The sequence below is a fragment of the Ambystoma mexicanum genome, chromosome 12 (assembly GCF_040938575.1).
Source record: "Ambystoma mexicanum isolate Mex_15411 chromosome 12, UKY_AmexF1_1, whole genome shotgun sequence".
NCBI classification, from domain to species: domain Eukaryota; kingdom Metazoa; phylum Chordata; class Amphibia; order Caudata; family Ambystomatidae; genus Ambystoma; species Ambystoma mexicanum.
In genome coordinates this window covers 1037926957-1037954225 of record NC_090936.1, presented here as the reverse complement: position 1 = coordinate 1037954225, position 27269 = coordinate 1037926957, and the positions used below count along the sequence as shown (strand labels likewise).

At 44.8% G+C, this 27269-nt stretch overlaps 1 protein-coding gene across 1 annotated transcript in view; it reads left to right on the top strand.

The window, feature by feature from the left end:
• SND1 (staphylococcal nuclease and tudor domain containing 1) overlaps positions 1 to 27269 on the top strand; it is a 2477133-nt gene that overhangs the window by 26007 nt on the left and 2423857 nt on the right. The window lies entirely within an intron of this gene.

Here is a 27269-nt window from a genome sequence, read left to right as displayed (position 1 = left end):
CCCATCCAAGTTTTTGTCCCTTCACCAGACTTCTCTACACTTTGAGGGATGACAGTGTATCTGCCTCCTGCTTTTGCCTTGCCCCTCCATTTGATTGTTTTTTTATACAGCAATGTTGTATCCATTTGTTTTTGTATAGTATGTTACTCAATTTTAATGTAGCCCCTCTGGCAGTAGTGTGTTCTCGAGCAAGGATCACATGATTCCCCGAGAATGAACAGGCAAGAGCTTGATGACTGACCTCTTCAGTCAGATGGCTCCCCAAAGGAGGTTCGGGTCCACACTAATGAGTTTCTCAGGCCAGCTATATATCCACATGAATGTTGGACTCCCCTACAACATAGCTAAAAGCCTATAACTCAACATTACGCTTTCCACGTTACAATAATTAAATGTGCCTGTTTTGCTGTTTGGTTGTCAGTGACATTTTATCATAGTTTTAAAAATTCTTCATTCATTTTAAATGGCCTTGTTGATGGATTCCATCAGTTTGTCTTCTAAAGCTGCCCAGAAAATCTTTAAATGGGAGGTTGCCCCAAGTGCATACCCGTAAACTATTGAGTGTTGCAACCAAATGATCCCGCTTCGAGCAAAATAGACATGGCATGCTTTGCACAAATGGTATGGTCAACCTGATTAAACAATATTTGAAGAGTGCAGGGTGTTCATGCTTTTGAGGTCATTCAATAGTTTGAGGCAGAGCTACTTATCTTCTCTCCACTGGCTCCCGGTTTCTTCAAGGATCAAATTCAAATCCCTCTGCATCATCCATAAGGCTGTCTGGGGCCGGGGACCACGCTATCTACAACTTGCTCTTACTAAATACACTCCCTCCAGATCTCGACGTTCCTCCAGCACAAACTGTCAAGTGCTTCCCTAAACAGAGAGCTGGTGGGCGATCTTTGCACGGCTGGCTCTCTTATGGAATAGCCTCCTCCCTTCCTTTTGAGCCGGGTCTCCTCAAATTCCGGAAACTCCTCAAAACTTTCCTTTTCACCTCCTCCTTCCCTTCCACCCTCCTCGGCTAATCCCACAGTTGCTGAGACTGGTGACCAGAGCCCTTGTCTTTTTGGCCCTGGCCTCCCACACCCAAACGCCTTCAACCTCTGCTCCCACTTGCCTCTGCTCCCACCTGCCTCTGCTCCCACCTGCCTCTGCTCCCACTTGCCTCTGCTCCCACTTGCCTCTGCTCCCACTTGCCTCTGCTCCCACTTGCCTCTGCTCCCACTTGCCTCTGCTCCCACTTGCCTCTGCTCCCACTTGCCTCTGCTCCCACTTGCCTCTGCCACCGCAGGTCTGCACTTATTGTCAGCGGACCACTCCCTAGCACTTACCACCCATTCCCTCTTCCCTTCTCCGCCCTTGCATGTTTTGAATACTCACAAGGCCTAGTAGGTCTGCCTCTATCCTTGTTTTAATTGATTTTCATTTTCATGTTCCCTCGTGGGTGCTTTGAAACACAATTTTCTTGTTTTGTAAGCGCCTTACCAATGCACAATGAAGAAAAATAAATAAATATTTGACGGGAAAATACATCACATTTCTGGTAATAGCCTCACAGAGTAACATTTCTGGTAATAGCCTCACAGAGGACTGGCCTGTCAAAGATGCTGTGCCCTGCCTTGGTTATAGGCAGATTTCTTGGGCACAATAGTTATTTTGAATGTTCTATAGCTTTATGAATTTGGCTGTAGTGGTCACTTAAAAAGGACAAAGTAGTCTGACTGTTTTCCCCGGCAATTTTAAACTAAGCCCCAAAACGAGTTGTTACATTGGTTTTGAATGAATACAAAGTTAAATGTTGCTTATGACCCATATTCTGCTCGGACCAAAATAGTGTACTTTGAGAGCACTTGGCCAGTCTGTTTGGGCAGTGGGTGGGTTGAAGTGTGTAAGATGGCGAAATGGCCCAGTCTGGTCGGGGACCAGGATTTTAGACTGCCCAGACTTGGTGCAGTTTTGGGGCTCCACTTGCCATACTAGAAGGCCAGGTTTGGTGTTTATAGGGCCACCATGTTGTCCTTTTGCGGCAGCTAACTAGAATGTCCATGCAAAATCACCAAAGACTTATTCAGACATCGCAAAAAAATACAAAACTGCCATCTTCAATGCCAAATCTGAGTCATACAACCGCCGAATATCAGACTCGAAGTCTCACTCAAGATAACTCTTCATCTTTAAAGAGCTCACAGTGCCTCCCACTTCCACTGACGAGATCATTAAGGATGAAGGCTGGTGCAACAGTATCCAAGCCGCCATGCTCAACAAAGTAGATCTCCTACAAAACAAAATCCGTGACCACTACAATACCCTGCCGAAACAGTCGGCGCTCAAATCCTCATTCTTCTGGCAAAACCACTAACATCCCCAAATTTGCCTTTAACGAAGTTTCAGAACTAGAAGTCCTGGACATTCTGAAACACTTGAAACCATCGACCTGCAAAGGCGATACATGCCCACCAAAGCTAATTAAGGACTGCGCTGAACCACTTGCCTCACTCATCACCGTGTTCATTAATGCTTCATTGAAGACCTGCTCCGTCCCAGATAGTCTTAAAGAAGCCTGGGTGCGCCCACTTCTAAAAAAGCCCACTCTTGACCCCAAAGTTCCTAACAACTACAGACCCATAACGACAGTCCCTTTCCTTCTCAAGATCTTAGATAAAGTGGCACACAGCCAAATCCAACTATACCTTGAAACTAACTCCATACTAGGTACTAGACAGTCAGGCTTCCGCAAAGGCCATGGAACAGAGAATGCTCTGCTGGACCTTAAGAACCAAATAACTAAGATACTGGACACAGGTAAACCCGCCCTTCTACTTCTCCTTGACCTCTCAGCGGCGTTCGACCTAGTGGGACTACAAGACCCTCACCTCACACCTCTCCCACTCTGCACACTTCTCTGACCAAGCCACCTCCTGGATAACATAATTTCTTGAAGGGAGGGCCATGAAAGTCTTTTCCAACACTTCCAACGCAACACCATCCATAATACACTGCGGTGTCCCACAAGGCTCTTGTACAGCACCTACGCTGTATAACCTATTCACTAAGCCCCTCTTCGATAAACTGGATGCACATGGGATTGCCTACACCAACTACGCAGACGACACCCAAGTGCTCCTCCCACTAACTGGCTCATACCACGCAGACGCCCTTGCCCTAGAACATATATACGCCACCACTCAAGCCTGGATGGCCACTAACGGCCTCAGTCTTAACGGGGATAAGACTGAAATCCTTATCCTTGGCCAAAAATCCACACTAGCCAGGCTAGACAGTCACTATGCCAATTTCAACATCGACAACTGCACTATCCCAGTCCTATCTTCTGTGAAAACGCTTGGGGTCTACATTGATGCAACCTTGTCCATGGACAAACAAGTTAGTGCCATTGTCTCCGCATCTGCACTAAGCACCAAACTCATCAACGCCATCAAACCATTCCTCTCCAAAGAAAACTATCAATAGCAAGAGCAACCATAGGCGCTAAACTTGACTATTGCAATACACTCCTAGCCGGCACCTCTGAAAAAAGCCGGCACCTCTGAAAAAAACCTAAACAAACTTCAGGTCACTCAAAATAACGCTCTTGGAGCAGCCTTAAGCATCTCCAAAAGGGACCACATCTCACTGGCAAGACAATCTGTTCACTGGCTCCCTGTCAAAGAACGCATCACCTTCAAGGTACTGACTACTCCCCACAAATGTATCCACCACACTGCACCATCATATCTCTCGGACACTATTCGCAGACTGACCTCTTCCAGACCTACCAGACTCTGCTACACTAACCAACTCACTGTACCACGCATCAATAAGACTACAGCAGGAGGGCGGGGGTTCCCCTACATAGCACCCAGACTCTGGAACAATCTCCCCCATGCTCTAAGAGCAGAAGACTCCCTCTGAGCATTTAGAAAAAAACTCCAAACTTCTCTTTAACTAAACCTCCTCTACCTACACTCAAACAGGCATACATTACTAACATTGTTATTGTCTAAACCTGTATGCTTGTATGCCTCTATGTTGTAAATAAGTTGCGCTATTTCTGTAACCAACGCTATTTCTGTAACCAACGCCACGATGCCCCAGGGCTGACTCTGTGCGCTTAACAAATACGGATAAATAAACAAATTGAGCAGCACAGCAGTCTTCACTGGTGCACAGAGTTGCCTGGACGCACATGCGTCTTCCGCATACTTCCTGCTGTGACAGGCTGGCTCATGAACACCATGCGCCTGTCTTCTGCATGTGCTTCCTGTACACATGGCTGAACAGCTCTAGTATTTACTGCAGTGAAAGGGAGACGCGATAGTCTATGTACGTCGGACAAAACAAACAGAACATCGAGAAATTGGCTTTTTATACTTGTACTGTTCAAACGATTGACTTTTCTTGCCATGGTAGAGGTTTAAACAATGACCCATGACATCCCGTCCAGCCCAAAGTGGATTTAATGAAGCCTCAGAATCTAGTTAAAGTGAACGAAGTAAATGCCTTTTGAGGATATTAAAGGTTTGTGTAAATCACGTATTACACAAGATGGTTGTTATACATAATAGTAACATTTGGTAAAACAGCACATTTCTGCTGTGCCAAAACATTTGAGTGGTAGCTTGTAAAAATGCACAAGCTGTATCGGTAGTGCTAGGCCTACTGTGCTTCTTTGAGGTCACTTTTTTCTTTTTTATAAACATTTATTTTAAACATAAAATGATGCAGGTAATCCTGAGAGGTGGTCTGACCTGACCCCCCCCTCCCCCACCCCTCCACACCTCAATGCCTAAAACATTGCGTACACCTGTTACCAGCTGCATCAGTATCTTGATCTTCAGCCCCTGCTCTTCTGTGGCACTGTGCAGATTCAGGGCATATGCGCCTTCTTGAAGGCTGCAGCGGCAGCCAAAGCCACTGCAGCCCACGTTCTTCGTTTAAGATATGCACCTCAGTTCCAACCCCCACAACGGTGTGCACTGTCCTGGTGACACTTTAAACTAAACATAAGCCATGCCTGCATTCGTTTTCCCATAATTGCAGCTGCATTGAATTCATATCACACATCAGGCCTGCAAATCCATCTTGGCTGTCGAAAGGTTGTGCCCAGCCGCCGCCAGGCTGCCCTTGCCGATCAGCAAGACTGTAGCCTTGGGGGATGCCTCTTTGTTTCTTTTGAGGGAAGATAACACCCTCCTAAGGGACAGCCACTCCACAGGAAGTTGTCTAGAGAACAGGATTAAAGTGCACACCAATTCACAAAAGGAGTAGCCTTACACCAGGGTGCTGAATTCCAAAGGGGCCTTTGATTTTATTGAGAAGGGGGCAGAGTTGGTGTTACATATTTACAGTTGGAGAAGTTTCCACCTTTTTCTCTGACCCTTTCCTTTGTACCTGCCACTTCTGTAGTGCAAAGCATTTTGAATGTTATGTCGGGAGGCAAAGTCCACTTGATCCAAGTACAGGGATTTGACCCTTAAAGCAGGCTAGCTTTAGCCCACATGTGGGCATGTTCCTTTAAAAGAAGGGGTCTCCCACTCCTGCCCAGATTCTCTTTGGACCAAAACCTAAGAAATTTCATTAGACCTCTGTTGGGATAGTTGACTTTTCGAAGCCCACAACTGAGTGTCCAAGGTAGTGGCACACTGTTGCCTACCCATCCCGAGGGCACATTGTGGGTGAACCTACTGTTGGAGCAAGAACTGCATCTCTGCCAGTCACGCTAGTGCCCAGACCCCCATCGTGGCGAAGGACTTCCGGAAGCGTCCTTGATCGCCCGAGTGCGACTCTCAGCACCTCAGAGCCAAGACAGCCAGGATTCCTACATTGCCCATCTAGCCGCCACAAACCTTGATTTGAGCCTATTTAACTGCTTTGAACCACAAGGACCCGTCAGGAGCTGCCATTTGGCACCAACCTTCTTTGAACTGCTGATCTTAACATTGAAGCCTGTTTGCAGCTGCCATGTGCTTGCCTGAGCACATCGATGCTCGCTTTCCCTGCCAGCATCTATGCTGTTCTTTGCCAGTTGAACCGATCCTGGTGGATCGTGCCCTGACCATTGAACTCTGCATCGAACCACTTGAACTGAAATGTGCGCCCAGTCTCCAGCATCGTTCCTGAGAATTAACCCTGGTAGCCCTCACAATCCACTCTTCAAGCATCATTCGAACCGCAATGAACTACTGTACAACCCCTGACTGACACGCCTCCCCATCTAGACCAATGCGACCGATGCACTCAAACTGCATCAAACCACATCAACACCAATAAACCAGGCTCGTCAGTCGAACCTCCAAGAAGCTACTATTTGCCCATAATTGCACCCCTGGTCCATTCTGGGCCCTAGATACTGGTTCGGACACTTGTGCTCTTTATTTCATTAAAGACCTATCCTTTCAAAAGAACATTGTGGTAATTGCCTTTCCCTGTATTTTGGCCCAGAATGCTGCATTCTTTCCTTGCATGTTTGTTATTGTGTGGGTTTTGTACAGTTTTCCATTTCGTTTTCTTGCATATGGTGTGTTTAAAGTATATATATTTTTTATGAAACCTTGGCTGGACATTCCCTTTATTTTGGACTGTTATGCTATGCTATGTGGGTTGCTACCGAGTCACGTTTGCACCCCCTTCAGCCCACGTTATCACAAAAGGCGAAGGAGCAGTATCTTTTAACTGTCAGTTTTACCTTTGATTGGGATCATTGTTGATTTGTAGAAGTGAGGACCGATTAGGTGGTATATTCACTACTCACCCTTACACTCCTGCAAAACAGCAGTCATTTTGTCACAACAGCATATTTCCAAACGTTCACTTCACAATGTCCTTCTGCAACCTAGAATGACACTTAAAAGGTGCCCAAAGCAGCACCTTGATATAACTTACTCATCATTTCAATGTCCAGGTGTCTGAGAAATGTGGCTTATTGTGTTTGCTCACCATGTGCCAGTGCAGTGCACTTATTTTCATGGCGAGACCCACAATATAACGGTTTTACGCATGGGAGCAATGAACACAATTACACCAGAAATTTGTAATTCTTAGCATGAATTACCTCTAAAATTGCGATTGTGCGCTGCTGCCACTTTTGGTACAGTACAATTTAGTAACTTATGCCATATCGCAGGGTTAGAAATTCAGTGGCCATTATTCCTCCATGTTCAGTGAGCTGTGATTGAAACGTGGCTGTCTACTAACGCTTGTTGGGAGGGGAGAGGGCGTCCCCCTGTGCCCAAACATGACATTCCGGACAACCACTCACGATCTAAATAAATACAATTTAGATTCACAGTATTCAGATGTATTGGATTATCTGGAAAGCGTGGCATGGATTTTGCTCCTGTGGCCTGGATTTGGAGCCCCGGGTGCAAATCAGTGCACTACATTACACGAGAAGAGATCTATTTGGAAACCAGATGCATCTTTTGTTCTGACTGCTGCACTGTGAGGCTAAGCTTTTTTTTTTCTTCTCCTGAGACTGGTCTATTACAACAGCATAAATGTAACTGAAGTCAAAGCACGGATTTACCTTATTTTCTTGGCTTTCTGCTGGGATTTTACTTGTTAAAATTGCAATGGTCCTTCAATCTCTCTTCCACAGTTACTGGGATTCAAACCACAATCTGACATTTGCGTGGTCTCGAGCTGCTTTGGCATATCTAAAAGGGGGTTTGGGTTGCGTTAGTGAGGAGATGGTGGATAGAGGGATGGTAGCATTGCTGTTGCATTGTGTACAGGTTCGCAGTACCATGAGCTGCGCATGTCTTTTTCTAGGTTTTGTGGAAAGCATAGCAACATTTGTCAGAGGTGCCTAGTCTGCCTGTGGTCTTAGGATGCATTGACCTGGGTTGTGGTAGCCTTTTTTTTGTCGAGGTGTAGTGATCTGATGTTTGCCTGTTGGGTGGTGGTCAATTGCCAACTGTGCGTAGCTTTGTCAGCATTCATGTTGTGTTGAAACGTAGTTTAAGCATATTCGATTCAATTGGTGCAGACATTGCTGGGCGGGTAGTGAGGGTCGCAGGCAATCTTGACGCCGCATACAGCAATCATAACCTGGCATTTCAAGTATGAAAGGGCTTAAGAATCCGGAACACCTTTCTCCCTTCACCAGCACCCTCTGCAAACAATTACCATTTCACTTGAACACTTTCCAACTGTAAGACCACTCTGTAATAGATGCATTTGCCCTGTGTAAAGTCGAGGATCTGGTTGTACTTGGGTCGTTTAGAGGCTTCACTTAGCATAAGTAAGGTAATCATGCTTATGGGAGTTATAAGCATAAGGAAAAAAAAGCTGCCTGAGATCAAAACCCAGGTGCTCATTTCACATTCCTTGGTATTTTGATTTGTAGGTTGAGTGGTATCTGCCCTCACTCTAACTTGCTCCATTTCTTTTCTCTGTGGTCTGCTGGAACTTTCAGCCCCATTGGGCGACTAGCAGTGTCTTAGTAGCCTAGGGCAGGGACCAGTAACCATGTAATTTCTCTCAATGCACCAGTGTCTCCCTTAATCTCTGCACATTGATATTTTATTTCTATCGCGCTCGTACACCAGTGTACGAGGGAGGGGACATGGGAGAACAAAACCGCCCTCTTACTAGGTCCAGTGACATTGAAAATGCGCAGGTGCGTGATGCACACACGCCAGAAGGAGTCCTCCCTGCTGTACCACTGTATCTGGCGCTGAGGCAGCTCATAACTTTGGTTTCGTTATGATGCAGAAACCATGCATTGGTTTTTCATGGGGAGGTTGATGAAATTAGCAGGAAAGCTAAACGGTGGTGTGGATTCCACACGTGCATCATCCAACGACCCTGAAATCGCCGTATCTGCAGCACATTCGACTCCTTTATAGGTGCTGATCTTTTGTCAATTATTTGGAAAGTTCTCTGAAGGAGCCGAAGCACGCAATCTGGCAAAACCTGGCATGCAGTATCGCTCGATTTTGCCGGCTGTCTCGTATGCGCAAGGTGTGAACTCTCCTTGGCAGTGCTCAGATATTTAGTTGGGAGTATTTTACTCCACATTTAAAGTTGGGAGTAAAATTATTTTTTAGGGAGTAAAAATGTAGGTCCAATTCCCAATGGGAGTATTTTATAAGAGTAAACCTGTTTTTACTGGGAAACACATGCTTTTGTAATTATTTCTTTGCACCTAGATATGCATACAGATTAAAAGATGCATTTTTATTTCTTCCGATCATGCATTCATATCAGCTTCTTCTTGTGCTACTACGTGCACTGCTGGCCCAAACACATCCTTTCTCATTGTATTTTTACTCCCTATTTTAATTTTTGGAGAGTAGTCTATTTTTACGGAGTAAAAGTGGCCAATACCCCCAGGAGCATGCCTACAGATAAGGGGTGTATGTGCTAGAACAAGGTAGGCGTAATGGCCCCAACCATAAACAACTGTTGGGTTTGCACATTCACAATCTGGTATGATTTGTAGGATCTGTCGATGCACGTGTAGTTTTTAAACTTTTATCAACAGCTACGAAATTACATGTTTTGACCTCGTGATTCCTTTTGATGCCTTGACATTTTCTGCTGCCTGGATACGTATGCCATTTCTATTCTCTACAGCATTTCCCTTTCTGTACATTGTTCATTACATTTTTAATTTTGTGCAACAATGCACCCTAACAGTTTTCATATCTTATATTCCCTGCAAATTACATAGCTATATAGCAGTGTATACTCTGGTCCATTCTCTGGACTGGCCACAAACTTACTGGACTTCTCAGAGATCAGAGGCTCTAGCAGGGTCATCATCACCCCTGTATGGCCCCTGCATTAGCGTCTTGCTGTGCAGCCTTTCCCACAGCACGAGACAGAGGAACAAAAAAGCCATGTGAGGAAAGGACCAAAGAAATGCAGCTGGAGCAACCGGAAAGGACTGGCTCCATGACGAAGAGGAACCTTGGAACGCTGAGGCCAGAGAAGGATCTGCAGCCACTAGCGCCCACGAAGAGAGCAGGGAAGCAGTCTAGAGCTGGCAGCGTGGAGCCTGGTGTATGTGCCGCCGAGGAGGTGGCTCCGACGCAGCACCTGGTCTTCCCTAGGAGTCCCACTCCAGAGAAGCAAGTACGCAGTGGCTCCAGGGAAAAGGGAAGCAGTGTGAGAAAACGAGAAGCCCCAGAGTGGGGAAAACCTCAAACATCTCCAGAGTGGGGAAGAAATACAAGAACCCCCAAAGAGACCGACTCAAGTCTCGAGGAAGCACTGAGAAACCCCAGTGTGTGGCGGGAACATGAAAAACCGCAGTCCTTCTGTTACAGCCTGGAGTGACTCACAGCTGTCTCATTTATCTTGCATGTCTTGCTCTTGCCTTCTCATTGCTCTATATTATTTCAAGTGTGTATATAGTTTTACAACCCTTACAATAAAAACGAGATGATATAACCCACAGGGCTGGGCTCCTTAGTACAGAAACTAAGATGGAAGTTAAAACATCAAATTGCCTTTTCAAAATGTTAATTTTATTGTTGCATGCCATTGCATATACGTCACAAATGCAGAACCAGATGCCATCTACTTATTTTGGGTAGTCATAAATCGACTCCCTCGCGCTAATAGCATTTTTCTTGCTCCCAATGTTGTTGCCTGGCATGCCCTCAGTGCATCTTAAGTTAAGTTGCTCTTCCCATCACTATTAAGAGTTGCTCTGTCGATTGTGGTTTCTCTCCTGTGTTGCTTTCTATAGTTGCGAAAATCCTCTTCTCTCCTATTCTCGGTGCTGTCAATTTCCACCAACCCCTGTTAAATACTCTTATTCACTTTGTCAGTCCTCTAGCCCGCTCTCTGGTCTATTTTCGTTGTGGTTTCTCTTCACTTAATCTTTTTCCTTTGTCTCCTGTTTTGGCCTGCCTTGCTTTTACCATTTCCACCCCCTCCCCGCACCTGCTGTTGGTGTTTCCTGATTTTAATGTCTCAATTTCTGCTTTGCTTCAAACGCTCAATTCTATTGCTGTGTGCATGTGTGTGCATGTCTTCCATGTTATTTCCTTCCATTCCCTTACTCTTACTACCTCTCCCCCTCTGCTCTTGCACTACCTCTTCTTTTGGTTAATTACACTCATTGTTTTCTCTGTCCCACTTTCCCACATTTAGTTACCCTTTATGTCCGTTAAGTTGAGATGCCCTTCCTCTGGCTGTAGCCATACTAAAATCCGAAAAAGATGAAAATGCATTTTCCATGAAAGAAAATGGTCCAGCTTGAAAATTGAGGGGTGATTTTAAATGTGAAAACCTGCCTTTGTGAATTATTCCAGGGAATAGATGCTTTTCAATCACCACTAGAGGAAACACGCCAGCATCAGCCGTTTGTCGGAGTTCCACCAGCAAAGCAGCAACCCTACGCGATTAACATGTATACAAAAATCAGTTGTTAAAATATGTAGATTCTACTTATAAGTGGAAAGGAGAGCCAGAGGGTGTGGATGTAATGCCACGGATGACTGAAGGTGGTAATCATAATTTTATAAGATTGAACCTTAACTTCTCATGGAGAAATCACAAGCAGTCTTATTTCTCTTCTGGCAGCTCTGTTCGTATTCCTGCCTCCATCTCTATAGCTTACAGCTGGGTGTCTCAGGCTGACTTTTAGCTAGAGACTAGGGCACAGGGGCATCAGCGCTGAGGTGCTGTGCCCAGCTAAGCAGAGTATTAAGTCTCTGCCACAGCACACGTTTACCTAACTTTGGGCTCCCTTGCCCCACTCTACACCGGCTGGAAAATAACCATGCAAATATGGGGCAATTCAGCTAGACCCATTTATGTGACTGAGGATAATCATGATTACACACTTCATGTGTCTAACACTGAATTCGTATAAAACTTCAATTCGTCTTTCCAAACAGCTCATGTACCTACTTCCCTTAAAGAAGCTTGGGTGAGACCCCTACTAAAAAAAAACTCTCGATCCAATGACACCAGGGACCTATAGACCCATCACCACGGTTCCGTTTTTATTAAAAATCCTGGCCAAAGCAGCCTACCTGCAAGTTAAAAAATATATTGAGGACAATCACCTTCTTGGACTTCGCCAGTTTGGCTTTCGTCCTCACCATGGCACAAACGGCACTACTAGATTTGAAAACCCAAATAGATGACCTCAGAGATGCAGGCAAACCTGCTCTCCTCCTGCTACTAGACCTCTCTGCTGCCTTCGACCTCGTTGAGCACAAAACCTTGTGACCATCTCACCTCCACGGCAAACTTCTCTCCTAAGGCATGCGACTGGATCAACTCTTTCAGAGGAGACCTTCATTACTCTCTCCTGAAGGAATCTGCCACCCCGAGCCCTATGAAATGTGGGGTCCCTCAGGGCTCATGCCCCTACGCTGTATAACCTTTTCACCAGACCCTTATTCAAATCTTAGACTCGCTGGGCATCTCGTATACAAATTATGCAGATGCCACCCAGGTGCTCATACCTCACAGGAGACTATCTAGCTGACTCCAACACCCTCAACCTCATCTACTCCACCATACAATCTTGGATGGTAGATAATTGGCTGTTTTAAACAGTGACAAAACGGAACTCCTGCTGATAGGATCCCCCTTCACTCTAAATAAACTTGCCAAAGAATACCATACATTCACAATTGATAACCTCCCTATCACAGTATCACAAACGATCAAAACACACTAGGCGTGTACCTTGAAGCAAGCCTCACCATGGACAGGCAGGTCAACGCCATCGCATCCTCTGCAGCTTACCACACCAAATTTATTAACGCTGTCACACTTCCTAACCCAACAGAACTGTATCACCATAGCTAGAGCCCTCATCGGCTCTAGACTGGATTACTGCAATGCCCTCTTCATTGGCACATCCCAAAAGAACCTGGCCAAACTAAAGACAGCACAGAACGCCTTAAGGGCAGCCACTGGCCTTTCACGCAGGGAACACATCTCCACGATCAGAAGACAGGCACATTGGTTACCTATTAAGGAAAGGGTTGTCTTCAAAACACTAGCCCTAACCCACAAATGTATTCACGGCCTCGCCCCCAGATACCTTACGCAAAGGATCTCCAGACAATCAGCCTCCAAACCTGCAAGAACTGCATATGCTAACTGCATCACAGTACCTCACTCATGCAGAGTGCGTGCTGGAGGATCAAGCTTCCCAACTATGGCCGCCACTCTCTTGAACAAACTCCAAGACCAGATTAGATCTATCGAGTCCCATGCCGCCTTCCGCAAGGCCCTAAAAACAAGGCTTTGTCTAAAGAGGATTTTCTTGTATAATGTCTCTACTCCTGCTATAATTTGAACTCGAAATACTCTGTATTGTAGAACATTGTACTCAGTAACTCAACTGTATAAATAACTGTATGTTAAGCATCACACATTGGGCCGCTTATTGTAACCCACAAGCAAGCCTCCTTAAGTATACTTATAGCGCCTCGTTGCCTGGAGGGCTGCAGTGCGCTTTACAAATCCAAAAATAAATAAATGTAATGTTAAAGGACATTTGTACTGCGCACTATCACCACCGAAGTGGTCCCCTGGTGCTCCGGCGGCTCTGAAAAAGGGGAGTAGAGGGGGTGGGTTAGTGGGAATAAGCTGGAAAAGTGCAAGAGAGCAGTGATGTGGTGTTGACAGCCTCAGCCCGGTGGGTCCGTTGGCTGGGCTTGGGGTGTTTTATGGTCCGTAGTCGTGTGCTGTTGTGCAAGCCTGTGTGGTTTGTTTTGTTGTTGCATTGTTGTGAAGTTTGTGCCGATTGCTGCGTTTTAGGCTTGTGGTTGTGTTTGGTTATAGTTTGAGAGGTGTATGCAGAGGGATGGAATTGTTGGTTGGTTAGTTGGCATTGCTGTCCTTGCAATTGTGGGATTCCATCTAGGTGCGGTACATGCCAACAGTCACACTTCTATCTAGATGTCGCGCAAGCTAAAGTTCAGAATTCCATTCTTGTGTGGCACATGCTAACAGTCACATTTCTTTCTGGATGCAACGCAAGCTAGGGTTCAGAATCCTGAGTGTGGTGCATGCTAAGAATCACATATGCTAACAGTCACATTTCTGAAATTCCATCTAAGTGTGGCATATGTTAACAGTCACATGCTGTCTAGATGCGACGCAAGCTAGGGTTCAGAATCCTGAGTGTGGTGCATGCTAAGAATCACAAATGTTAACGGTCACAATTCTGTCTAGATTTGGCACATGCTAATCTTTGTTTCTCTCGGGTATGGTACTAGTTAACATTATACTGCAGGCAGTGTTTGCTGTCCAGCCATGAATAGGTTTAGGCTGGTGGTCACATATCTCTCTAATGATGCATGGTGTAGGTCTGTAGCAGTCTAGGCCATTGAAAGGTAAGTTAGAGTGGCAGGAGCTTTCTGGAGTAGAGTAATTGCTCTACCCCCCCACCCATGCCAGCACTTCGTTTTGTCGGTGTCTGGTGGCTTCATTGGCTTCCCCGGCTGACACCTGCAGACACATCTTGGAGCCGCCAAAGTCTGAGCCGCCCTTAGCCACAGGGGCTGCCGGGCAGAGGGCTGCCCTGGGAGGGTTTGTGATGTGGCCAAGAGACCAATCAGGGTGCTGGGGGAGGGTTGGGAGGCGGGATTTGGCTGGGGAACGAAGGGGGAAGGAGGAAGGGGACTGCAGCGCCGAGCGCACTGAAAAGCCATTCAAAAAACCCTTTTACAGTGTTTTCAATAGTTGTGGGGCCACCTGGGGGGCAAACTCACTGTGGGCAGCCTCGTGGAAAGTGATCGTGTGGGCTGCCGGGCAGAGGGCTGCCGGGCAGAGGGCTATCAGGAGACGTCCCGTTTAGGGATGGGTGGGCCAATAGGAGCCTGGGGGAGGGCGAGGGAGGCGGGACAAGGCTGGGGGAAGCAGCGGCTGGAGCAGGGAGGCCGTGAGGGACACAGTGCAGGGCCATATTATGGTAAAAAGGGGGTCAGGAGCACCCCAGAGGCCCACGCTTACCTGGGGCCTGGATGGAAAGGCTCAGGAAGCGATGGTGCAGCGGGCTAGACACACGCCTGCATCCGTGTGGGATTGGCCAATAGGAGCCTGGGGGAGGGCGAGGGAGGCGGGACAAGGCTGGGGGAAGCAGCGACTGGAGCAGGGAGGCCGTGAGGGACACACTGCGGGTGCGGGCCATATTATGGTAAAAAGGGGGTCAGGAGCTCCCCAGAGGCCCACGCTTACCTGAGGCCTGGATGGAAAGACATGTTTACAGCACTTGGGCCTCCCTTTTTTCATATGAACATAATACAAGCAGTCACAACAATCGGTTTCAAGCCTGTTAGCTTCATGTTGCCTCAGGATTTGAATAACATGGCCTAGTACACCAGAATTTTAAAAAGCACAAGCAGACCCAATTCAGTAGTGTATGCATGCATTGCCCTGTTCCTGTGCCTGCAGCCATGAGAAACTACCGTCCTTTTAAAATCTCCTGCAAACATAAAGGCCCAGCTGCTTCCTGTTCTGTGAACAGAACGAATTTCTAAAGTAGCACTTCAGAATCAATTGGAATGTGTTAAAGGATTGCTGCAGTGCCATCTAATGGTAGAAATGGGGAATAATAGACTGCTATGACGACCCAGAGTAAATGGTACGCAGGAACAAATTAAATGTATCCTATTCACACATTTTAAGTGCGTAAAAAGGCCTAATATGTCCCTTATCTGGAGGGCTGATGGGAGTCATAATCCAAAACATCTGGGCATCCACAGGTTGAAGACCCCTGGACTAGAGCAAACTGCATGTGTGCGTTAAAGTATTTAAGGGAAAGCACCCTTTCTGCTTCAGTCAGCAGTTTCTGCAACACGTTAATTTATCCACATTGACTTTGGTGTAATGCTTTCTCGTGTAATGACTATTAGACTAGCTGTACCTGATGTTGCTCTTCGCTCGGTCTCTGCACCACACTATATAGGTGAATCAGGATTGCGGGTATTTTACCTTTGTATAACTAAGGGCGAGGGGATTATCCTGGGAGTAAGGGGATTTTTGTTTGTACAAAAACTATTAAAAGCAAACACGATATTTATAGTATTGTAAATTGGCTTCTTTGAAACACATAAAATACCCTTTTTAATTCCTTCTAGTATATATTTAGTTATAACTTTGCTTGTCTTACTGGGCAAAGTACATTATGAAAATCTAGAATAGCACATACATTCGTTTTTGATAGGTGTATCATTCGAAGACTGACAGTCTGGTATACCCCTGCAGTCTTTCAAAATACCCCTATGGGAGGGGACAAAACACTATTAGGGTTCCTGTCTGCTTTGAGAAAAACCTATGTTTATATAATTAACAATTGTGATGAAAGGTAGTTTGCTTGAATCACTGGAGTACTTAATGCACACTGGACATGAGCCACTCCATTGGCGTCAGAAGGCCGGTCCGGAGACAACATACCTGTGCAGATTTGTAGCCTTATGTCAGGGTAGGGACGACTGGGCACATGCCCAGTTCCCAGCCACCCTAAGCATTTAATGTATATAGTTTGTATTCTGATTTAAGATGTTAGTATATTTTTAGTCCAAGCTGAGCTGTAATAAACTTAATTTTGTGAATCGGCAGCACACAACTTACATTTCTGGGAGATTTTTAGCTTGTGGATGGGGCCTAGAAGGGCCTGGTTAGCTTGAGACCAACCGCTACCAGGAACTACTTTAGGCCACCCAGGCCCACTGGTGCCACAGAAATAGATCTATCTGAATATTCACTCAATGTGTCTGGGAATTTGCATAAAAGGTCCTTTAGTAAACCTCTAGAAGGCGTATAAGCATGAATGGTCATATGTAATGTACACGAAGTTCTAATTGCATCTAATTTGGAAATTAGACTTTTATAATATGTATTAGTGCTTCATTTTGGAGCAGAGTGAAAGTGGGCAAGGTCGCATCATAGAAAGGTGGCAGCAGAGATGGTAAAACATAAATGCACTAATAGATGTAGTGGCAAGGATCGGCAAAGACTAAATGAGTGGTAGCAGCAAGATGAAAGAACTGGTGGAAAAGAAATGTAAAAAAATATAAGGGAAAGCAATTTAAAGAGAATGTCAAAGGAAGTGTAAATCAACATGTCGAGAGAGGATTCAACAGTAACGGCAATAGAGTACACAACATAGCATCCAAACAGTAAAAGGGGTTAGTGGCATGTCCCTTTCTGGGTGCATGCTACAGTTTGTTGTGCCATGTTTCGGGCACTCCGTTCATGAGACTGGACCGTGATGGCTAGTAACTCCTGGTGTGAGGAACATCCTGAAACTCAGAAGCTTCTTCTAGCTCGTGCTTTACAGATTCCAATTTCGACCCCTGTCCATTTAATGGGTATCTTAAATTCACAGCATCATGAAATGTAGATAAACCCAATTGGCCTTTGTTGCATCATGGAAGTAATGGGCATAATATGGAAGCACAGCTCAGCACCAGCTTGACACTGGGGCCGAAATTGTATCCCTCCAAAACAGTGGACTCTGAGGTCTTAGTGCTCTGCTTGTTTTGCATCTTTGCATTGCTGCCAAAGCCCTGAGTATTTGCTTGTGGGCATAGCATCTTTCATACGAGTCTTTTACGATGCATTTAATTCCGCTTCTTTACTAGCCAAACACTTATGTAGAAATCACGATGTTAAAGTAGCTTTGTACAAAACTTGAAATGTTGTTCAGGTTATTGCATTAAAGATGCGTAGGCAATCCATACATACACATGGTGTACTTGGCGGCAGCAAAACCTAGTTGTATTTACTATTTTGTAAGGCCCTAACACAAGCACGTACATAAAACTATTGCTGGGACTTTTGAATCTGCTGAGATTTACATGCTTTGCATAGGTTGCCATCTAGTGGTTGGCTCGGAGTATTACACATTTTCAAATTCGAAAAACGGGGCATGTACAAGATGGGGGAGGGGGGTGTTCCTGTCCCACTATCCCTATTCGATGTGTACAGGGACTACTACAGGAGGTCATACCACACCTCAGGAGAGTAATCTACATGGCTGCATTAGATCAATGTCCCCAGGGTATGGAATGTTCCTACGGTTGAAGATGGTAATTAACTTTAAATGAAAAGTTCTACCTTTTGAAACGGCATCGACACCTTGCAGTCATCAAAATGCTTGCGGTTGTGGCAGCTCATGTTCACTGCCATTCTCCTCTATCCTTATCTGCATGACTGATTTATAGGAGAAGTACCGGAGTTGCTTGTACAGGGCACAAGCTGGAGTTCAGAATCAAGGGCGAGTCAAGACCTTTTACCCACACAACCTTTCTGGGTGCTTTCCTGGACACAGAATGAGCAATAGCACACCACTCTCGAAAAACTACACGCAATCCTAGCACAAGTTCCCAGATAACTGAGAAGTGTAATGGAACTCCTAGGTATGATTGCATCTTCTAGCTACCTAGTTCCACACGCGCCTGAACATGCACACCATTCAGCAGTGACTCATGACTGGACGATCTAGTGGTATCAAGTTAGTAAGTGCTTTGCATTGGTAGACCAGAATAAACCTCTTAAAAGGGAATACCATTTAGAAATCCACCAGTACGGTGATGACAGATGCCTCTAGGCGGGGGGGGGAGGGGGGGAGTACACTGTCAAGCACTTGCTGCACAAGGAACATGTACTGTGAAGACCTCGTGGAGCAACACTCGGACAACAGATTCTGAATTTGAAAGTCAGTATGGAAAACACCCATCCTGCCCTATACTTTGATGGGATTTCCCTACCGAAATAAAACTAAGGAAAGTTTGAGTCAAAAGTTCAACTTGGAAATCTGTGTCCAAAACGTATACTTGCCCTCACAACTTATCTATACAATGTGTAGTGATATCAGCAACCAACAAAACGGTGTTCAACGCAAAGTTTGGTGCTCTGTCCTGCTCACAGCTTCCTTTCAGCTCCCCTCCCCAACTATAAAACCGCTCCTATTTAAGTCTCCGAATTGCCTTAAATTTAGGATGATAGTTTGAACCAAGACTCAGGGTTCCCTTCCCCAAGTTCCAGATAAAACCGTTCCACACACAAGTACCTTGACTATCCTCAAGTCGATAAGTGGGTCAAGCCTCAGTGTTCCCTTCCCGAAGACTCACTTTCAATAATACAATAGTATTTTCAGTCTTAAAGTTCATGCACCACACTTGTGCCTTCTTTATAGGATTGGTCGTTATACAAAATATCTTGACTGAAAGTTGTAGTTCGTTCAACTTTCAAAGTATATTTTATTTACAATTTCTCCCACTTTGTTGTTCAGTATGGCTCTTTTTGGTTAATAAAGTTCACTTCCAAAGGTTCCTTCACCTTGAAGTTTCAACATGTAGTTGGCGCACTTGTCTTGTTAGTCTTGGGAGGATAGCTTGGGGGCAACGTGCTCACCTTGGAAGCAAGACTATGCAGAGCAACACAGGTTCGATCCCCGGGTCCGCATTTAGAAACCTAGGCATTAAGCACATTATGAATAACCAATTACAGTTAACGTGGTTTACTTTAAAGTTCAGTATATATTGGTTTCACTTAAATTCAAAGTTCTTGGTTTCTCTTGAAGATTCAGCACATCCAGATTTCACTTGTATTAAAGTTTCATTCATTTCTGATTTCGGCACATGGTGGTTTCATTTGCATTTAAAGGTTCATTCATTTGTAATCCTTAAAGGTAGCAGTTCTGCTTACTAAGAATTCAATGATCGTGAAAATTTGTTTTCGTTCAGTCATCTTGTTTCATATCTTTGTAGTTTGCCTTTACAATGTGCTCATCACTCAGATTTTCTAACTGCTTTCTTATACACGTTACCACCCTGCTACAAAGTATTCTCAATTGTTCAATGGTTAGCAAGGATTCAGATCAGAGACCTTCGAAAAATGTTTTATCATACACGTGACCACTACGATACAATGTAATCCTCTGTAAGTTAAAAATAGCATAGCAGGTTTCCCCTTTCATAGAAACTCACTGGTTGCGTTCACTGGTCTTCCAGCAGTGCAGATCGCTGATCATTCTGTCGCTGGACTCCACCTCCTGCCCCTAAGGCACTCCTGGATCACCTTCTGTCCACAGGAAAACGAGCACTGCAAACACCAGAAAAAGGTACAGCGCTTCTGCATGGCTCCCTTTCCAGCATTCGATCCGTTCCAGAGCCCCAGCTCCTGGGCTGCACTTCGATGACTGTCATGCTTCAGACACAGGTCCCTGCTGCTTCTCTTGGCATCTGTTGTTGCTGCAACAACACTGCCTATCAATACCTGATTGGGCTTCCTTTTATACACCTGCAGCGCTTTAATAGGTTGCAGGTGCAAATGTGCAATTAGCCCTGTTTGACCCTCATTAAGGGGACATGCTTGACTTCTACAACTCACAGCTTTCTTCCTCGTCCCAGTACCACAGTGGTTTAAGCACCTTGTCTTCATTACTCCCTGTTACCTCTTCGTCTCAGTACTGTCATTTGGCATATATGAAGAGGTCAGGGGAGTTGACGCTCAACCTATGAAGGCTAGGCAAGGGTTGGTTGTTGGTAGGGAACAGGGATACCATGTCTCCCAAAGGCATCCCAGTCCTGGTACCAGAGGACCCTCCACCCAGGTGATCCTCCCTCAGGGCCAGGATCCAAAAGCGATGGCCTTTACCTGGCCACCTGTGCAGAGGACCGATAGGGAACAGGAGTGCGAATACCCTCAGGGTTCTCACAATAAACAAAAGGAGGCAGCTGAAACTTTACACTTTTTAGAAATCCTAGCAATGAGGATGGTCCTGTTATCTTTTCCAACTTTACTTAAATCAATTTATATTGTGCACCAGAAGACCCAGAGTGCTTAAGGGTGCAGACCTATAACATAGAAAATACGGGCATCACAAAAGAGGACACACAAATGCGACATACTGATTTCGTTGTCAGAGCAGGGGGGGTCCATATAGCAGTCAGTTAACGAAAAGTTAACTAAACAAGTGTTTTCAGTTTCTTTCGCAGTTGCTCAGTCGATATCAAGTTCTGATGTCTGGGGGTAAGGCATTCCATGCCTTTGGAGCAGCAAGACACGAAGCTCCTTTCATGGCCTGTCAGCTTATGAGCTGGTATTACCAACTGATTGATATGATTAGACCTAGATCTTGCACATGATTTATTGATCAGTAGTTCCCTCAAGTATAAAGGGCACATGCCAGTCAGACAATTATGGGTCATTACTAATTAACAAAACTAGTCTTGCTTCAATGGGTAACCAGTGCAGGCTGCGACTTGCATCAGAGACCTTGATCTCTTTTTTTTTTTAGGCCAGTAATTACCCTGATAACATTATTTTGTATGGTTTGTAATCTTGCACACTCAGATTTCGCTATTCCCACCAAAAGGCTGCTGCAGTAATTATTTTGTATCCAACAATAGCTCTGCCCAAGTTCTCACAATGTACATGTGCTATGTAGGGGAGACTCTGTGCCAGCAATTTAATGTAGAACGCCATGGCAGAGACGAGGCTGCTGACCTGGGCTTTCATATTCAAATTCTAATCCAGATATACACCAAGCATCCTTACTTTTTTAGTGTTTGACAACCTGCCACATTAAAATACTTCTATTCCTGTTTCCATATTTTGTTTTTGGGGCCTACCAGTTCTGGTTTTTCTTTGAGAGCTAGGCCATTAGTCACCATCCATGTTTGAATGAGTTCATAGATTTTATTTACAGTATGTTCATACGTATGATTACCAGACAATGTGACGGCACATTACGTGTCAGCATAGTTGGTAAAGGCAACATGATTTGCTTCCAGAAGGTCAAAAAATGGGACAGTGCAAAAATTGAATAGTGGAGGAGACAAAAAAAGGGTCCTTGAGGTACACCTAACCTGAAACAAGATGGTAGCACTACGGCCTCCTTACTGCACACCCTACATAATGTATTACTAAGGAAGAAGCAGATCCACAATGCAACATTATCTGAAAAATTGGCTACTTTTAGTCTGGCAATCTGCAAATAGTTGTGACCAGATGAAAAGCTGTGGCTAGGCCTAATGAGTAGGGCAGATTGACCCCCATCCATTATCTGTTGCAGTCTTGACTTTAAATCAAGGAGTGAAGTCTGTGCCATGCCCTGCTAAAACCCGATTGCCATTTATTTGAAATCACATGTGCATTCAAATAGGCTATCCAGTCTCAAGTTTTTAAGAGATGGCTTATTAATGATCACCTTATAATTTGAAGGTATATCAGGAAATGTGCCACGTTTTTAAAAGGAGTGATCCAGGCATTCTTCAGAACATCTGGAACTTGATTATGTATAAATAATGCATTTATGAATTTACAAAGGGCCCCTATCAGCAGGGGAGTACAGGCCTTAATAACTGACGGGTATGTATTCCCTTTACAGCTAGTTTTGTTAAGAATGGCAATGCTCACTGCTAATTCTGACTCCCAACACAGGTTTAAAACTGAACTGCTGAACTAGCGCTCTGCCGTCCCTCTGATTTGAGGTATGCACAGGCAGCCTCAGATTTCTTGGAATTATCCATGGTCTCTTATCTCGTCAAGTTTCCCTAGCATAGCTTCCTGAATCTTATTGCACCAAGCTCTTTTGCAGAGAGGTCAACTTTATCAGCAGAGGGATTTTTGAGTTCCCTCAATTTCAACGACTTCTTTTGAGTGTGAGTGGGCATTTAGAATGCCATTATCAAAATATTTGTTTTCAGTACTATAATAGCTGGCTTGTACACTTTAGCAGCCTCCATGTAGAGCACCTTATCAGAAGCAGTTGCGAAGATCTCCAGACATAAAGGCATTTGTTTTTTTAGCTTGTTTTGTAGCTTGGAGAACCAATCTTTCACTTTTCTGTCAGCGACACATTTAGTGTTAAGTGGTGCAAGTGTATTAATGGCTGCTTGTATAGACGGACTATACTCATTGATAATAGCCAATTCCAGTTCATCAATCTTCTTGACAATGAGCCTGAGCTAAGGTTCCATAGCAATTGGCGTGAGATTTTCAAGTTGGCTTTGGTCCTAATGGCCTTCTAAGAGGACCGTAAAATGAATAGACGTCTGACTATGGTCAGAGTGAGACTACCAAGCCTGTTGTGTGGCTACCCAGTACAAAGTATTACCCAGATGTGTGTGGGAACCTTTATTAGTTGCTCAAAGGCCATATTACATGCTTCCACAAAATTACTTGCTGTATGATCAGCACTACAGCCCAACCAAAAGTTAAAATCACCAAAGACAATGGCCTTAGTATTACATTTGAGGCTGGGCTGTAGAATTGGATATAGAGGCCGGGAAGTCGGGCATAGAGGTAGATCTGTATACCGATACCAGGTTGAAAGTTGTTTCTGCGTCAGTCCTGATTTTCATCTGCAGAATTTCACTTCCCTCAATAGCGGGTACATTGACTTCCCAGATCTCAAATTTTGCTTTGAAAATGAAGGCGACACCCCCTCTACTCTCCTGTCTGTCAGAATATTGTAGCCAAATGCAATAGCCAAAGACAACGTTGGACCTGCAGCGGCATGACACCATGTCTCAGAGCACATATGTCAACATCTTGATCTATAATACAGATGGCTACATCCAACGCATGCCTTAAGTGGCCTACTATATAAAAGTAGTATTTTAAGGCCAGTATCAGATAGTTTTGGTAAGACATTCTGAGGGAGTCGGAAGACTAAGCCTTGTGATCCAACATATAAAGTGACAGCTCATGAGCCTGTCTCGAATTACCTCATTCTGACCGGAATACAGTGTTCTGTTCCCCATTAGCCCCAATGAAAGAACTTGGTCTCAAAATCGGGCCAGGGACGATTTCATATACTATTGGGAGTTCTCTGGCACTCTGCAGATATCTAGCATTTCGGGCGCATTACCCCCTACGCAATTAACCATTTAACCATTTATTTACCATGTATTCATGGCTTCCTTAGTTAATGTCATTACATACATACTAGAAAAGAGAGATTAGGATTCTTTACTCACCTCCGCAAGAGTGGACACCCTACAGCTCCAGAGCTCCTAAAAGCACCTTGTGCTTGTGACTGGAGATAAAATTTTGTGTAACCAAATCTGTAGTTCACTTATTCTTCTAATTAATGGGACTGCTATTAGAAAGGAAATGTTTTGTGAGCTCTCTGAATATTGCCTTTGGCATTGGCTGAAACGGAGCCAGCAGGGTACCTTGCAGAACTGTTATGCCCAGGAGGTGGATTAGTTTTAGTCCCTCCATGAAAGCCTTGAATACAGATCTCTCAAACAAGACCATACAACAGTGTTAGTAAACACCACTGCAATGTCTTGCATAAACAAGACGAGATGCATTCAGTAACATTATCTTCTAGCACAGGACGTATGGCACTGGTGTCGAGAAGGGAATTTACATGGAAGCACATGCCCCATGAGATTACAACTACCTGGTAGACCATCGAAGCATGGTGCTTCAACAGAACAAACATTTTCAAAATGTGGGTCAGCCAGCAGTGGATCTGTTTGCTACAGCCCATAACTGCCAAATACCCAAACTTTGCTTCCAGGTACCAAGAGGAGCCATGGGGAATGCTCTATCGATGAGTTGGTCCATCACATTTTCTTTTGGTTTTCCCAGACGCTGCACAAGCCATTTCATGAGAAGGTAATTGTAATCTTGCACTAATGTTGGCAAGACAAACATGGTATCCCCACATGAGGATGGCTTCATCTGTATAACCTCAGACAATACAGACGTTACCGACACAAAACAGACCATTAAAACATGCATGCCCACAAACCCTTTTGCAGTGGGCCGAGATGAGGGCCCTGTAAAAAAGGCGACAATCGCTAGATGGATTGTCAAATGCATTAAACAGCTATTCACTAGCAGATACATTACCATTCACTGAAAGGGCTCATTCTACTCGTAGTGCAGAATCAACATTGGCTATTATTGCCAATGTACCATTAAGGTCTGCAAGCGGATTTCAGCTCATACCTTAACACAACAGTATTGTCGACACAGGAGCTGATAAACAGGTGGGTACTATCTACCCACTAATCATCTTTGTGCGCTAAATGCTTAGAATCAATGTGCCTGTGCTGCCTCCCCACAAGGTAGCAATGGACAGTATAAAATATCAGCTACTCTGTTGCATTCACAACATACGCAGAACCCCTGTTTGAAACCCTGGACCGGGTCTTAATGTCTTTGGATTCTTTGCTCCAGTTGGCGGCATCTGAGAATTCCTCAGGCCTCTCCCTATCCAACATCCAACCCACAGAGGGAAAGGAACTGCACCATTCTAACTGGTAAGGGCTTTTCAGTCATGTACAAATACTTAACCCATATCTGCTTAGCACCAGATGTGGTTTCAACCAGTTCAGTCACACAAAGCACCTGAGATGTACCCTCCAAAGGAGCATGCCCTTTGATGGATGTTTCCAGCATGAGGGGGCAGGAACACAGCCAAAAAAGGACTGGCTGTAAGACACGCAGGGAAGCCACCATGAGTAAATTGTACTCCAGTCGGCATTGTGGTTAAGCCTTTTCCTTTGCAATTATTGGTGGAGTTACATTTTCGCACCGACTCACGTCACTGCATATATTACATAGTGTGCTTGTGTGGCGTTTTACTATTGCATTTCAGTATTCATTTGTGTTGTAATTGGGCCTATGATAAATAGTATATTTTCGTATACTACTGTCTAATTGTAATTCTTGGTGTTTCACTGTGTTCTCATTGGGGAACCCTGAACACTCCTCCTGAGATTCAGCCTTGACTGCTCTCCAAGCTGCCCTGATTTGGTCTGGCTATCTTCCCAGAAGTGTCCCCTGTACAACAAGGGTAGAAATGCACCCATCCAGGTATCTCCTGATGTTCACACTTTGCCTAACCTGTATGACATCATACAGTCCCTGCTCATCTAAAATATTTGAATTTAAATGTGCAGCGGATGACAAAGAAATGTTAAAAGGCAGTTTGCAAGGTCTTGCTGACCCCCAACTCATAGTACCTGCTGGTATTCTTTAAGCCTTTGTAGGGTTCGGAACATTGAAAGGCCCTGAGGGCTAACCTCTGCCTTGGGAACAGATTGAACACTGAAGAGTGATTGTTGGAAGGTTTTGAATTAATCAAACATCACTGCCAATGCTCTGGGTGCAACTCCCCAGACAATTGTTCCTCAACCCGCCAACCTATTAGAATGGGGGAAATGGAAATTGGACCTGGCCCCACCCCTAAGGAAGCAGTCTAGCCTGAAATGCTAGGTCAGTCCTTATGTACGAGACAGCAACCACCCCAGGTATGTTTCAGCCTCATTAGTAAAGTGTTGCTTTGGTCCCTAGACATGGCACCTCGTTACCCATATCTGGGCATGTTTGATGCACACGGGGTAGCTAGTGTGACACTGAATAGTGATGGCTAGATTTTAAGTTAATCAAAACCACTGACACATCTCTGACCTGTCCAGACTAAAATTCTAGCCTGCCTTGCCATTACTGAAGGGGAGCAATCGTATGGAAATCAGGCCTGGTCCTACCCTATGGAGGCTACATTCTTCAAAGACAATGCATTCTCAGAAAATAATCTAAACTTTTGTTAAATCCTTGCAGAAACGTGGTGGAATGCCCACACGAGTGCTGATATTGTTTGTGGTCGAAAACGTTTGACAAAACACGAAAAAAACAAGTTGCATGTTTGGTAACCAGCTTAATGTTCAACATTGTAGAAACAAACTTGTAAATATAGTGCATTATACAATGTTTTTTAGGCGGATGGGACCTTCCATGGCAAGTGATTGGCGTCTTTAATTGCGTTATAAACGCATTTTGTAAACGGTGGATGCATACGAAAAAGGTGGAGGTGAGACAAAAGTGAATTAAAATCCGTAGTTTAATAATCATGCACTGGCAGGCAGATATCTAAGTGAAACTTACATTTGAGTAAGTTCTGATTGGAAAAGCTAGTTAAATAACTGAACTTCCTTGAGGGTCCAAACAGTGAGACCCGGACCATTAGAGAAGCGTATATAGCCCATCTAAATGGGAGAGAACACAATGTTGCTAAGCAGTGACAAGGGAAGGATCACTTGGTTCATGGAGCAAAAATGGGCCAAGCTTTTCCAAAAAGAATGAGTACTGAAAATGGTAAAGTGGCGTGAGCATCTGTACACAATATAAGAAAACATGCTTTTCCGCAAAGGGGCCAAAGACCAGGTAAGGCACATGGGGGGAAAACATGAACACATTCCAGTTTTGCTTTGCTTCACCACAGCCTGCGCTGCTTGGCTACTGGCTTGTGTTACTGGCTAATGGAGAACCACACCATACCCCAGCAACGCCTCAAACCTTTGTGGGAA